This window comes from Buteo buteo, chromosome 7 (genome assembly GCF_964188355.1).
Source record: "Buteo buteo chromosome 7, bButBut1.hap1.1, whole genome shotgun sequence".
Taxonomy (NCBI): domain Eukaryota; kingdom Metazoa; phylum Chordata; class Aves; order Accipitriformes; family Accipitridae; genus Buteo; species Buteo buteo.
The window spans coordinates 6593342-6607663 of record NC_134177.1 but is presented as its reverse complement, the minus strand read 5'-3'; the positions used below and the strand labels follow the sequence as shown (position 1 = coordinate 6607663).

Sequence of the window (14322 nt, the reverse complement as noted above, 5' to 3'; positions counted from 1 at the left end):
TCTTGAATTTTTTTTTCTCTCTCTAATCAGAAGAGCCCCTCGTTGTTAATGGATCACTTCTTGATTCTTTAATTCCCCCCCCCCCTTTCTCTAATCAGAAGAGCCCCTCGCTGTTAATGGATCACTTCTTGATTTTTTTTTTAAATTTTTTTCCCCCTTTCTCTAATCAGAAGAGCCCCTCGCTGTTAATGGATCACTTCTTGATTTTTTTTAATGTTTTTCCCCCTTTCTCTAATCAGAAGAGCCCACTGCTGTTAATGGATCTCTTCTTGAAATTTTTTTTTCTCTCTCTAATCAGAAGAGCCCCTCGCTGTTAATGGATCACTTCTTGATTCTTTAATCCCCCCCCCCCCCCTTTCTCTAATCAGAAGAGCCCCTCGCTGTTAATGGATCACTTCTTGAATTTCTATAATTTTTTTCGCCCTTTCTCTAGTCAGAAGAGCCCACCCTAAAGGGGCAGCACCCCCCCCCCCCGGCCCCCCAGCCCTCCTCCCAGTATCCCCCGTCCCCCGAAGCGGCGGGGAGTGGTTTTCCCCCTTCACTCCAAGCTCTCATAGGCCGGAGCGCCTTGTGGGCCGGCTCGCCGCTTCCCTTCGCCTTGCGGGGAGGCCCGGCCCGGATGCTGGAAGCCGGGGAGCGGCGGGGCCGGGCTGCGGGGCGGCTCCTCCGGCTGCGGGGACGCCGCTGCTTCGGCCGGGAGAGGGGCTTCGCCGGCCCGGGCGGCACCATGAGGGGGCCCCTTCCAGCGGGGCAGGAGGTTGGTGCGGAGGAGCCGGGGTTGCCGGTCGCTTGCGGTTGTGTGTGTGTGGGGGGGGTGGTTTGGGCGCGCTTCTGAGGAGAAAAAAGGCGGTTTCTCAAGCGTTCGAGTGGGTTCCCTGCTCGGGCTCTTTGGCAAAGCTCTGCCGCCCAGCCTCGGCAGCGGGAGGCGTTTATCGGCCCTCCGGGACCGTCTTGGGGTGACTTAACTAATTTTTCGTGCTTTGAAAAGGGGGGGCGGTCGGATCCAGCGAGGCCGTTGGGGCTCTGCGTCCGGGAGGCGGTAGACCTTCAGGGTTTTCTGAGGTGTCTTTGGCTGGTGTGCGGCTCCAGAGCTGGAGAAAGTGTGTCTCGGCCCCGTCCCTTCCAGCAGCCGCCGTTTCGGGACAAACCCAAAGAGTTTCCCGGCACGCCGGCTGACAACAACCTGTTCTGCCAAGCTGCCGGCTCGATTTCTTGCAATGAAAGCCTTTTTTTCTGCCTGTCGCTGTTTTTTGTTGTTTTTTTTTTTTCCTTGACTTGGCACGATGCTCTTCCCTGGTACAGGAGGTTGGGAATCTTCGGCCCCAACATGCCTCGGATCTGACCCGGGCAACGATTCAAGCCCGTGCAAGCTCCGTTGAGCTTGGGAGCGTTTCGGTCAGGGCTGACACGGGCTCTCTGTACACAGCAGGACAATACCCATTCCGTGTCCAGGTCTACGCGGTCTCCAAAGCCGTCCTTGAAATAAATCTGCGCGATGCCGCTGGAGTCGTTAGAGTTACGTGGCTCTCTGGGGGACAAACGCCGATAGTTTAATTGGGTGGACGAAGCTCGGTTAGTCGGGCGTTCAGCTGACAATTGTAAGTAATGGGATGTCAGGCAAGGCTGGCGCGTCCGTAGCCGCTGGGACAAATGCTCTGTTTGTCTACGGCGTTTGTGTTTCATAGCTGCCCCTGTTTGCAGCTCAGGGGGTGGGAACGCTTGTTTCAAGTGTCTTTAATCACTCAAGAATTCATGTTTTCCTTCCCGTCCCGTCACTGGCATTCGATGGTGTGAGCTCATGCCGGAGGCTCGCAGGTAACCAGGGAACTTAATTTCTGACCGCCTCTTCTCATCGTCCTCCCAGGAGCGTTAGCTCTGTGGCTTGGGTCTCACGGCCAAATCCTGCCCAGCTTTGCCAGAAGTTGGAAAGCTCTGAGTTTAAGCCCCTGGGCTACCCTACCTTTTCAGCTTGTCATCGGTCTGCGCTGTATTTACCGTGAATATCCAGAAAGCCTTTTCCTTCAGGGTCAGTGCTACGGTGGGATGCTGAGCGCTGCCCAAGGATGCTGGGATCCCTGATCCCTGCTCAGGGAATGGGCGCTGAGCACCAGTCTGGGATGCTGGCCGCCAGCCCCCCTTGTGTGACTACCAAGCCCTGCGCTCACCTGTGGCTGAAAGGGGCTCTTTCTCCCATCCTTTTGCTGTGAGATACCACCGAACCTGTAAAATCAGGGTTTTTTTGCAGTGGGAAAGTGTGCCTGGCCTTCCCCAGGGCTGAGGGTGCAGCACATGGGAGAGCTGCCATGCCTGCACTGCCACGGCATCCCCATCACCCGTCTTTGTGCAGGATTTAGCTGGCCAGGGGGGCTGAGCCCCAGGCTCAGTCCCAGCTTCCCCGGGGGAGAGGGTCGAGGTTTCTCAAAACAGGCTGGGGGAAAAAAAAAAACCAGATCCCTCTGAAAAGACCTATTCAAATTTACAGAGATTCTTGTAGGCTGTGGTTCAGCTGATTAAATGGAAGTTTATTGAGAGGTACATCTGTTTAATTCTTTTTTTTTTCTTTTGCCAAGATTTAACTTTCCTACTTGGAGAAGATCCTAGGGTCTCAGCCTCACTTAAATATCCATTTGCACATTTAATTTTGTCCAGGTACATAACGTCCTCCTTTTCAGGATTATTGAAAATTAGTGCTGAGGCTCTGGTCTTACTGGAAGAAATAAAGTGACTTCTCCTGAGGGCCGCGATGCTCCTTTTATTTTGAGAGGCTTGAACTCCTGCCACAAATAATCCTGTTGCTGGCAGGTGTCTCCTGAGCTCTCGCAGCTGAGGAAGAGTTTGCTGGGTTGAGAACTGCAGCTTCTTTAAACTGCTGAAGATACTGTTTTACAGATATATATAAATAAAATTATAAGCGCTAGGTAGGTGATCTTTGCTGGTGAAATCATTCTTTCATGAAGCAGGCTGAAATCCCATACCTCACCTAGAAATCTTTACTGCTTTTCTTAATAGTAGCAAAGTGTAAAGGCTTGTGTCAACTTGATGTTGTTATCCCCTGGGATTTATGAAGCGCTCTTTGGACTGCAGGTGTGTCTGCAGTGAAGGAAAGATCCTGTGTTTTACAGTGGGTCTGCTCTCTAGCAGTGATTTGAGGAATCTCTTCCTTGATACACCCTGCGAAGAAGTGCAGTTGTGTCTCCTCTATCTGTTAGTTATGAACTGAACTTGGGTTTTTACAGTTATTTCTTCTCTGGTAATTGATTTAAAGCAAGTTAGCAAATCTTCAGGGAAAGAAGCATCGGGGGAATGCACTTAACTGCCAGTGTTGCCACAAATTTTATTCCCTTGAAATGAAATCGGAAAGAAGATATCAGTTATTAATGTTCCTACAGGCTTCTAGATTTATCTTCTCTATCTCTACCTAATGAACACACCAAAGGAGAAACTCAGGCTCTGAAATAACCGGAGCCTCAGAGCTCTGCAGCAAGCCATCATGCTCCATTTTGAGAAGAACCCTCCTGTTGCCTTTGCTGCAAACAGGTCGTTCCTTAATTTCACATTGGAACAGCTCTTTTGAAACAAGTCATTTAAAAAATAATACTAATAAAAAAGTTTGAGTGGGAGCGAGCATTGTACAGTGGCCCTAAAGCTGTGTATAACAGAGCTGAGGAAGCAATCTGATTTTCTTCTGGGTGTTGAGTTGCTGGAGTCTCTAAAGTCACCAACCACCTGGTCTTAGCCGAGGCTGAGGAGGGAGGAGGGCGAGAGCAAGCACTGCCTGCCTTTTCCTCCTATTCTCTGGCTGACAATTGATGATGTGTTTTTAACTTGCTCTCACATGCCCTGTGCCCTGGAAACTCTCCTTGCAAGGACTGAGAGAGATTTGGTCACGGCAATGTGTCTGATGGAAGGTGCGGTTGGGTACTTTTTTTCTTTCCCTTCACAAAACCTTGGCCAACTTTTTTTTTGTTGCTGTTGTTTTTGCTAAAAAAGAAGGGGTTTTTTGGGTCCATATTCAGGTGCAGCTTGCCGTGCTTTTTCTGCTCTCTGGGATGTGGGATGTGCGAATAGCTGGCACGCAGCCTGGCTTCTTTGCAGCTGGCTCTGCAGGGCCAGACCTCAGCCCTGCTGAGCTGCAGGATGGAGCTATGTATATACTATATTATCAATTTAAAGTTTTTGGTTTTATGTACATATTACAAAAACAATTTTTAGCCAGGTACCCCTGCCATGCCACTCACTTTCATGGACTTGTGAGCATCTGCCAGATATACATACCAACTCCACGCTTGCAGACACCCTGGAAAGCAGAGGGTGGTGGAGGGACTGGGGGGAAAAAAAGCTCTGTTTGCCAGCTTTTCTTTACAAAATATTTGCCATGCTGCTCCCCTACCTGCTTGGCACAGGGTGTCCAGGGTGGCAGGAGGCAGCCGTGGTCCTTGGGGCAGGGGACGTGCATCCTTACCCTGGCTCCTGTGCAAACAGGAGAGAAATGTGGATTTGCAGATCATAAATTTTGTATACATCTATACACACACTTGTGTCTTCAGGATTCGGTTTTCTCTGTTTCCGTGCAGCAATAGTGGGAGGTATCGAGTCGCTGGGGTCGGCATCGCGTGCCATCGCCGCTGCCCTGAGCGCTCTGCGCATCCCTCCCTCCTCGTGCCCACCCACTGCGGTGGCATTTACTGCTTTCTGGAATCTAGAATTAAAGCGGATAAACACCCGAACCTGGGGGTTTATGTAACGAAGCGGGAGCGGGGCTCGTGTCTTGTCAGACGGCTCGCCTGGGCACCCATCTGTTAGCGCGGGGAGGTGGGGAGATGCTGTCTGGTGGTTGCTGCTCCCACGCTGGAGAGCTGGGACCCCAAAAGGAGCTGGGACGGTGCCGGGCATCCCCCCCCTCCCTGGCATGTCCTGCTGCCTCGCCAGCAGGGAGGCGAGTTTTGTCTCTGAGAATAAAAACTTGTGATTTAAAACCAGCTCCAGCTCACACCGGGCTAAATAGGCGCTGGGGAGGGAAAACTTGCTAAAAAACGGGGGTGAGGGAGAGGGATGGGATGACTACCAGAAGGACCTGGCACTGGTCTGGCAGCGAGCGCGGTGTGCTGGGTGACAACGCGGCGTGTGGCTGGGGGTTATTGCCAAAAAGACGCGTAGGACTTTGATATGGAGATAATCACCTTGAGATAGCAATCTTACCGGGCTAACGTGCTTGCTTTGTTGCCAGGAAAACAGGTCTGAGAGTGGGGCTGGATGGGAATGGACCCGGCAGCATCTCCTTGGCATGTGTCTGCTTGACTGGTGATGGCTGCGTGCGGCGCTCGCACCTCTACTCTTTGGTTGGTTGTGCTTCTGTTTTTCCCTTAAAAATTCCTCCTTTGCACTGCGCTTTGGGGATGCAGTGCTGACCATGTTGAGCTCCAGGAAATTAAATTGTGCTTCACCTCTAGTAGGATTTGACAGCAAAGTAGTCAGTTCACATTAGTTATCTTAGCGTAATAACGTTGCCTCTTCCTCCTCAATCCCTTTTTTTCTGGCAGAGAAGGCATAGATAAAATAAGAAAGGGTCCTCTGCCCTAAGGAGCTGACTAAGTAGGGAGAAAGGCTGTAACAAAAAGGCAATGTGGATAGTGACGGGGTGGACGTTTTGCAGAAGAGCATCCCTCCATCGTCTGCCCTGGGCAGGCTGGGGTGGGGTATGGAAAGCCTCCGAGAGAGGACGTGCAGAGCTGAGAGCTGGAGGGGATGGAAAACCTCATCGCTGTTTGCAGATTTGCTCAAAAGAAAGAGTCTTTTTCCCTGGGTGTGGAGTCCTGTTTAGGCTATACTGACAGCAGCAAATATTCAGAATATTCACGGTGTTGGGAGTTATTTTTCTGGCTTACACCTCTGTTGGTGGAAGAAGAATTAAACTGTACTTTCCTTGATTGCATTTTTCAGGTCGAGCTGTGAGTGGGCCTGATTCCTATCTTAGATTTTTATTTCTGCCAGCGGAATGAGCCCTCATGTGCGCATCCATCACGAGGGCTTTTTTGATTAAATAAGATAAACCCACCGATAAACGCCTGTTGTTTCCCGGGGCTCCCTGATGGCCGTCGGGGGGTGCAGGGGGATCCCGATGCTGCTCCCCATCTCTGGGGGATGTTGGCAGCTCCATCCCCATGGCTGGGGAAGGTGGTCCGGGCACCGAGGGACCGCTGTTCCCTGGGACGAGCGTTCCAGCGCGCAGAGACAAAAGGCAGTATGGGGCAGACAATGTCCCACAGAGCAGTGCTCTGACGGCCTCTGTCCAAGCCCGTGCAAGCGCGTGATTCACAGCCAGTTGGCGTTTCTGGTTGTCTTGCCGTGCGGGAACTTGCTTTTTTGGCTTTTCTCCGGTCCTGGTGACGTGCCCTGGGGCTCCTCTGAGCCACCAGCACTGAAGCATCGCTGAGCCGCTCCCCAGAAGCTTTCCTCATTTTACCAGCTGGACTTTTGGGAGGATTTTATTAATCAGAAATCCTAATTTCTTGTTCTTCCCCTGCCTCCCTGGTCTTTATTCCCCGCCCCCCCCCCCTCCCGAACGCAGCCCTCTTGTGAACACACACGGCTAGCTGCATCGCTCTTGGGTGCATCTCGCAGCACAGGCTTCTCTCACCATCAGCTGGGCTGACTCCTGCTTGCAGCCTCCAGAGATCCCTGCGGTAAAAATAAACGAGCAAGAGTAATTAATCGCACATTTCCAACACTTTCGGTAACCTGGGGTGTTGTGGCCGTGTAACTGCACCCCCACTACCTGGCTAAAGGCAACCTCGCTGTTTTTAATTTAAAAAATAAAAGTTTTTTCTCTCTCTCTCAACAAACTTTGTGCCATGCAAGAGGTAAAACAAGCAGATATTCTGGGCCTGCATTTTCTCTTTTTGTTCAAGTAAGGTGCGGTTATGTGATGCAGTCGACTCTTTTGCATGAAGAACACAAATCTGCCCTGCTTGGTGTTTTCTTGGGGGTGGTGAGAAGCGCCTGTGGGTGCTGAGGTCTCCCAGGAAACTCAGCTGTCCTCTCTCTGTCACAGCTAAGGGGATGCTGAAGCAATTTGGAGAGCAGGCTGTGCACCACAGTCTTTTTGGAAAGAAATGCTTTGGTCTCTCATTCCTCTTTTTCTAAATGTCTATTTATGTAGTCCCCATGAGATGTTCTGAAGTGTATTTTTCCATGACAGAGGTTTCCTGCAAATGGATTGATTTTTTTTTTTTAAGTGTCCTACCCAGAGTTAAATCTTACCAAAAAAGAATAGTAGATGACTCACGGTGGCTTTGAAACTTCTGCGGTTAGACCTGATCCCACTGAGTTTTGGCAGCAATTATGGCAAACGAGCCATTTTATTCACAGGGAGAAACAACCGGCAAGATGGGAACTGCTGTCTGAACCCGTTGAGAGTTTTTTTTTTCTCTCCCAAAGCTATTGCTTTTCTTCTGCTAAACAGCTTTTTTGTACACGTAGAAAACTGTCTGGAGACACCTTTCTGAGCAGCGCTGCTCCAGGACATCAAGGCAGTTGAGGAAAAAATAATATTTAATTTTTGGCTCACTGTGTGCAACTGCCCATCTTTGTACTGAGGTCTGGAGGGTTAAGCTTGTAAGTCGTAACCTTAACGCTCTGCTTTCCTCTAGGAACGTGTGGAAAAATACTGTACAGGAATTTTCGCAAAACGAGAAAGAGCTGCACGGTGTCTCTGGCTCGTCCAGACACCCGCATTGCTTGTAAGGTGCTGGAGGTCTGGTTACGTGGGTAAGGGAGAGGAATGAAGAGGCAGCTGAGGCTCGATTTGAGTTCAGACAACAGCATCATCTTTCACTGCCTGCCGTCAGCGTGCTTCTGTGCTGGCTTGATGGAGGCATTTTTTTTTTCCCCCCTCTGGGAAAGGAGGAAAAAAAAATATCTGAGGCATCTATTTTGTTCTAAGGAAGCTGTCAGTATTGTCAATGTGTGTAAATGAGCTATTTTGCATAAATTTGCAGGTGTTTAGTTGTATTTAAGCAAGAAACATAGGAAAGCTATTGTGTTTCTGCAAGTTACTTCTTGATAACGAGCAATTTTCTATTGAATTTGCCTGGTTTTGATCTTAGTTCAGCAGGTACCTATCTGAAACCTCAGCCCTTGTTCCAGAGTTACTCGTGAAATCAGAACCGAACTTCTGTAATTATTTGCTCATCCTTAATTCTGATAATGAATCAAACACTTGTTGGTATAGAAAAATTAATTTTTTGGTAAATCAAGTCCCCTGGGGCTTCCCCAAGCCAACTGTTTTTTTTCTTGTAAACTGGAAGTTCTCGAATATTTGCTTTAGCTGGCCAGGGAGAAGGAAGATGCAGTTCTTGGGAAGCCTTAATGTTATCCTAGATCCACAGATGAAGCTGTTTGTGAACTGGTGGGAGATTTCTGGGTGCGAAAGGGTGGCCAAGGGCTGATGTTTACCCGTGTCGCTGCCTGCTGTTGGCCATGGCTGGGGATAAGCAGCTGCTTTTGGAAATGCAGAACAGGAGCAGGCATGCGCCTGCCTGCCGTCTCCTCTGGCACATGTTGTTGCTGGCTCTTTGGGCACGATGCCGTATTGTACGATGGAGATGGGGTGCTGGGTGTCCCAGCTCGACGGTGGGAGCTGAGGTCATTCAGCGCTGTAGGTTTAGGGGTAGGGTAAAGAATGGAAGTTGGCTGACAATGGAGACATCAAATTCTAGTGGAGTTTATTAGCCAGAATGCATGAAAGGTCTTTAAAAGCATTGCTCAAAAAAAAAAAAAAAAAAAAAAAAAGAAAAAAAAACCATTAGGGAGCTTCAGTTTGGAAAGGTGCTACATCCAGGTTTGCAGGCAGGGGTACAGGAGCGTTTCGGGGCGATGCAGGTGGCTGCACCGTGTCATGGGGCTTTGCACCAGTGGCTCAAACCTGTCCCTGCGCTGGGCAGGGACAGCAGGTGACGGCGCTCTCGAGGTGCTGCGGGGTCCCATTTGGGACGGGGAGACAGCGGGGCGCTGACCGAGGAGCAGAGAGGAGCCGCGACGTCCCCACACTGGGACGACTGGAGGTTTGTGGTGTCCCCAGGGTGCCGCAGCTCCTCCCGCTCCCATCAACCTGACGTGCTTGGGGGCTTTCTTTAAGAGGGACAAAAGCAGTGGCAAAATTTAGGTGGTGGTCCCCCTGCAGGGGTTGTCCTTGAAGCTGGTGGTGCCCCTGGGGAAGCCGATGAGCCCGTGCCTTGGACCCCCCAAGCAGGGGAGGGAGCTGGACTCGGCTGCTGCTTGCATGGGAACGCTCCGAGTTCTGATCTGTGGTGCTACCTTCCTGCTCGTGCCGAGTGGTTTTTTTTTTCTCCAAAGCAAATTATTTGAGGAGTTCCATTAAAACAAACAAGCAAAAAAAAAAAATCAAGGCAATGGAAATGGCATTTTATCAAAGCGATAAGCTATTAGTAAAAAATATGCGGTCTCAATCTGCTGCTCCTTGTTGAGAAATTTCTCATTTCTTTGAGCAAGTCACATAAAGGGTCAACAAAAAGTTAGCACCTTCATGTGCTTTCACACGTGTTTTTTAACAGCGGGAGGAGAAAAGAAAAATAATGTTCCTGCTTAATGGAAACTTGGCAATAAGCAGGAGGTTGCAGCCGGAGCAGGGACGGTGACCTCCTGACACGTACCTGCGCTCTCTGCCTTGGTGTAGAGCAGGGAGCAGGGCTGGGGAGCGATGACATCAGCCACATAGACATCTATACGTTTAGATCGTGAAAATATGTCCTGCATTTATATGACATGTTCAACTATATATAAGAACGGCAGCAATGCTTGCCATCCCGCGAGCGCCGCGGGGGTCCTCGTCAGCTCCGATCGTTGTGGAGATGGTTACTCCAAGAGTCCTCTGCATTATGCTATCGCCCTGGCAAGCTCCTGGCTTTTAGGATTTTATATAAAGCTTTCATGGTCTCTGCCTCGTGCCAAGCTCGGTGTGTCTGTCAGCGCTCTGAAGTGCTGCATCCTTTGACCTTCCTCCTGTTTGTGCTCTTCCAAGTGGGTTATTTTTTCCAGCCCCTCTTTTCCCTCAGCCCGGGACTCCCTTGGCCGCTCCCCGTTGCATCTCGGTCGCGGGGTTTGGGGATGCCGAGACGATGCCGATATCCACGGTGGTGCCACCTGGTTCCCTTCGCACAACCAAAGCTACAGTGCTAGCGGGTCTCTGGGGTAGATAACCGGGTGCCGGAGGCTCCGGGCATCCCCTGTCCTGGTTTTCAAGGGTGCTGTGCGCGGTGCTGCTGGGTTTAGGGGTGCGGAGCGTGTGCCGTGACCGCATCGGAGGGGAGAGTTTGGGGTGATGCTGGGGTGGAGCGCGGCTCCACGGAGGATGCACAGCACGAGGTGCCGGTGCCGTACTTGTACGCTCTTGTCCGTGCCCGAGGAATCCAAAACACGGCAATGAAAAAATATGTGAAGGGCTGGCATTAATCACTGATAAATACCTAACGATCGGCTTCCCCGGGAGAGCGGAGGCTGTGCTCGGGGTGCGCTGCCGGGGAGCAGGAGCAACCAGCACGTCGGCATGAGATCAGCAGCCGCTGCTCATCCGTGGATGTTTATGTTTTTCCTTTTGCTGTTCCGGAAAGCAAATAAAATGAGTCCTTGGGAAGCGCCTGACGCTTAGGCTGGTCCTGGGTGTGGGGAGAAAGGCAGCACGGAGGGGTTTTCTGACTACGGCGGTGGGTTAGTCACCACGGAATGACAGCCCTGCCCGCCGTGATGACCAGTGCCTTACCTCATCGTTTCCCTTGACTTGCCTGTTTTTTTTGTTGTATTTTCCCTAGCACGAACACTGGGGGACGGATGCTGCAGAACCCAGGGCAGGGGCAGAAGGGGCTCTGCCCTGGTACAGAGAGCGCAGCAGGGACTTCCACAAATTTACCTGTTATTTCCAGGCAATCTCAGTGTTGAAGCGTCTCATCCCCTGTTGCAAACTAGCCGTGTGGATTCCCGTGACTTAGCTTTTCCTCCGAGCAGGCTCGTGGCTTGGCAGCAAGCCTCACGTGGAAAGGACTATGGAAATCAATAAAGCAGGACCAGAGAACTGTGCTGCAGTCGTTAAAGTGGGAAGTGCTAATTAGCTCCTGCTTTTAGAGGTATTACTATTAAATGTAGGAACTTTGTGAGAATAATTGTTTTGGAAACAGGGTTTTAAAATACTTTGGTTTTATCAGGATTGGGACAAAGATAAGAAATTTAGGTCAGGAGGATGTCTGAACATGATGTTTATTGTTGATTTGGATTCATACTTTAGTTCTTTTCCAGCTCCAGATCTTTCCAGGGTGGGAGCAATGCTTTGGTTCTTATTCAAGAGTTGTTTTGTGTGTTTTAAAGAATAAGCCCTAACCTTCTTGTGCTGTCCCTGTAGTATGAGCACCCAGAAGGGCAGATTTTCAGGAGACGTCTCCACGTGCCATGCTGGCCACTTGCTCATCTGGCTAAATGGCTTCTGTGTACTGAACTTAAGAGCAGGGTTAAGTCATTGCTGAGCATTTTTGAAGCCCGCTGTCTTTTAATTTCATACTTAGGGAATGTAATATGCTACCCATGAGAGCCCTTGGATTTTGATTAGGTAGTGGGAGAGGGTATACTGAAGAATAAAATCAGTGTGTGTCTTTTTTGCTAGGTATGGGTATGTGGTTTTCCTGGGCTGGAAAAGCAGGACCCTCTTTGCAGATGCTGGCAGGGACCCCAAACCAGGGGGACATTTCCCGGCTGCCCGCTGGAGATCTGACACTTGCCAAGGACTGTGGAAGGAAGGTGTGCCAGGGCATAAATCCGGGGGTGATGACAAGCCTGGCTTCTCCTGGGGGATGCAAATAACCCCTCAGAACGGGCTCTTGTCTGCCAAAAGTATTTCTCTGTGAAGGAGTGGTCCAAAGCTAACTTTGGGTTTAAAATGTGATGAACTAGGAACTATCTAGGTGGAAAAGATTCATCGCCACCAGGCAGGGCAAATAGCTGTTGAGGGCATCGTGCATAGGATTTGCTTGGCATCTTGTCTGGGCTCTCAGTGCCTGTATGGCACCCAGGCTGCTGGCAGCAGCAGGAGGAGAGAGGAAATTCACGGTGCAAGTCATTTGGGTGTTGTTTTGGTTTGGTTTTTTTTTTTTTCTTTTTAATAATGTTATCTCATTGCCCTGTTTTAGCCCGAGCCGCCAGGGAGGCTCGCGTGGGTCCCGCCACCGGCGCTGCTGGCGGGACGAAAACCAGGGATGGGAACAGAGGTTGCTTGTCACAGCCCTTGCCAAAAGGTCACTGTAGTGGGAGAGATGTCATGAGAACTGGAATAAGGGTAATTTTGAGAGATTACAGCGTTTCTCGCTGTGGGGATGGGAGTTGATGTAGAGCATCAAACCCTGGGAGGCGTTAGCAGGGAAATGCCTGTTTTTACTGGATGTATTTTCTCTTCCCTCCTCCTCTCTTTCCCAAATGAAGGCTTTCTCGGTTTCATAGCTCTGCATGGTGCTCCTCAGCACCATAATCTCGTTAACGAGCAGCGATTATCTGAGGTCGTTGCAGGTCTGCCACGATACATGTAAGAGAATAAACTTAGGCTGACCAAATTTTAGGTAGTCTGTGCTATTACATCAGGACTTGAATGTCTTCAAAACACAGGACTGTTCATGAATATTTACTAAAATATGCATTTTCTGCCTTCTGGTTTCCATGCCTTTAAAGCTGTGCTTTTGTTGTCCTGTGCAACTGTGTGGATTGTCCAGCTCATAGTTCACAAAGGAGTTTCACTGTGTCTAGTGCACACAGGCAACTCATGGGGGGTTACAAAAGCGACCCAGCCTTGGGTTGCCTTGAGGTCCTGTCTCCCTGGGTTTTCTGATAAACCCTAAACTAAACAGGGCGGTGGCTGCGCCATTCAAAGAACCAGAACCTGAACCGAGCCTTGAAGTCCTGTAACAAATAGTATGCCCTGACTCTCAATCCAACCACTATAGAGTTGCTGAGGAAGCAAGGTAAAAAAACCCCAAAACCTGGAGGGTTTCAGCTTCAGTTTCATATGACAACCTTGTGTATTCAAACAATCACAGACCAGCAAAGGAAAGGTAAGGGGAAACTCCACTCAGATATACGTAATCCATTTAGGCATATATCATAATCCACTCAGACATAGTCATACACACCATTCCACAAGTCAGGGGATAAAAACTCTAAGATTCAGGTTGGAAATAGGGTAGTCACTTCAACTATACAGTTGGCTTGTGAAGGAAACCCTTTCCCTCTTTGGTTGGGACACCGGTCGAGGTAACTTCCCTGGGATTGAAAGCCCTTACCTGGAGGGGTAAGTGAATATTGTTTATGCTTTAAGTTTGTGGTTGTCTGTGAATTGCTTGTGGTTGTAATAATGTACTACTCTTGCCTTAAAAAATGGCAATACTGCATTCCTCCATTGTATCTGTAAAACCTGCAATAGTGGCGTGTTAAGTCTGTAAGTGAAGTTCAAATAAATCATTTGCTTGAACCTTGCAGTTAAGTCTGCGAGTGAAGTTCAAGTCGTTTGCTTGAACCTTGCAGTTAAGTCCTTTTCTGTCACAGCAACAAGTAGAAAAACCGTTTCTTTAGCGAAGGCTGGGATTGTCATATGATCCCCTAAGTAATAACTTGGGCTTAAAGCATAACCAAAATGGTAAATAACAAAAATAGATATTGGGCTTGCAAAGTTGCAGGGTTGAGCTAGGGGGTTGCAATATATTCACAAGGGCTCAGGGATTAATATAGTTAATTTTGATTTTTACAGTCATTTTTCCTGTAGTTGAAACCTTGATTCTTGGTGCAGTCCCTGTTTCCAATGCATGTATTTTACTGGTTCAAGAAGTTTGGGGCCCGAGCACTGTGGGGGCAGCCTGGGGAAGGGAGGCAGAAAGCCTAAGTTGTGTTTGGAAGAGGAAATAATTAATCCAAAAAGTGGGCTGACCAAAGGCGGTGTCAGCAGTGCTTGTGGGGGTTTTAGTATGTTTTTTTCCCCTCTTTCAATTTTTTACTGTATCCCTTTTTTTTCCTTGTTTGTTTATTCTTTCCAAAGTTTTCCTTCACCGCTGACTTTTTTTTTTTTCATTGGTTTTTCCTCCTTGCTGCTTTTCCCCGGGCAGACTGAGCCAGATAAAGCCGGAGCAGCGCCTTCCCTCTGTTAATATGCGGCAGGTTTGGGTATGTGGGTGCTGGGGGTCTCTGGAGGGAGCCGGGGTGTCTGTTCTTTCTCCCCTGCCCCGGGAAGGTCAATAAGGGCAGCCTGTCCTTATGGACCTCCAGCCCTGGGGACTCTTC

At 49.5% G+C, this 14322-nt stretch overlaps 1 protein-coding gene across 2 annotated transcripts in view; it reads left to right on the top strand.

Annotated features, from left to right (window-relative positions):
• Nucleotides 1-616: 616 nt before the first annotated feature.
• The window catches only part of PLD1 (phospholipase D1), a 66256-nt gene continuing 52550 nt past the window's right edge, over nucleotides 617-14322 (top strand). For both annotated transcript variants that reach the window (XM_075031392.1, XM_075031391.1), the window contains exon 1: nucleotides 617-757. The gene's annotated coding sequence lies outside the window, so the exon portion shown is untranslated. The remainder of the gene's footprint in view (nucleotides 758-14322) is intronic.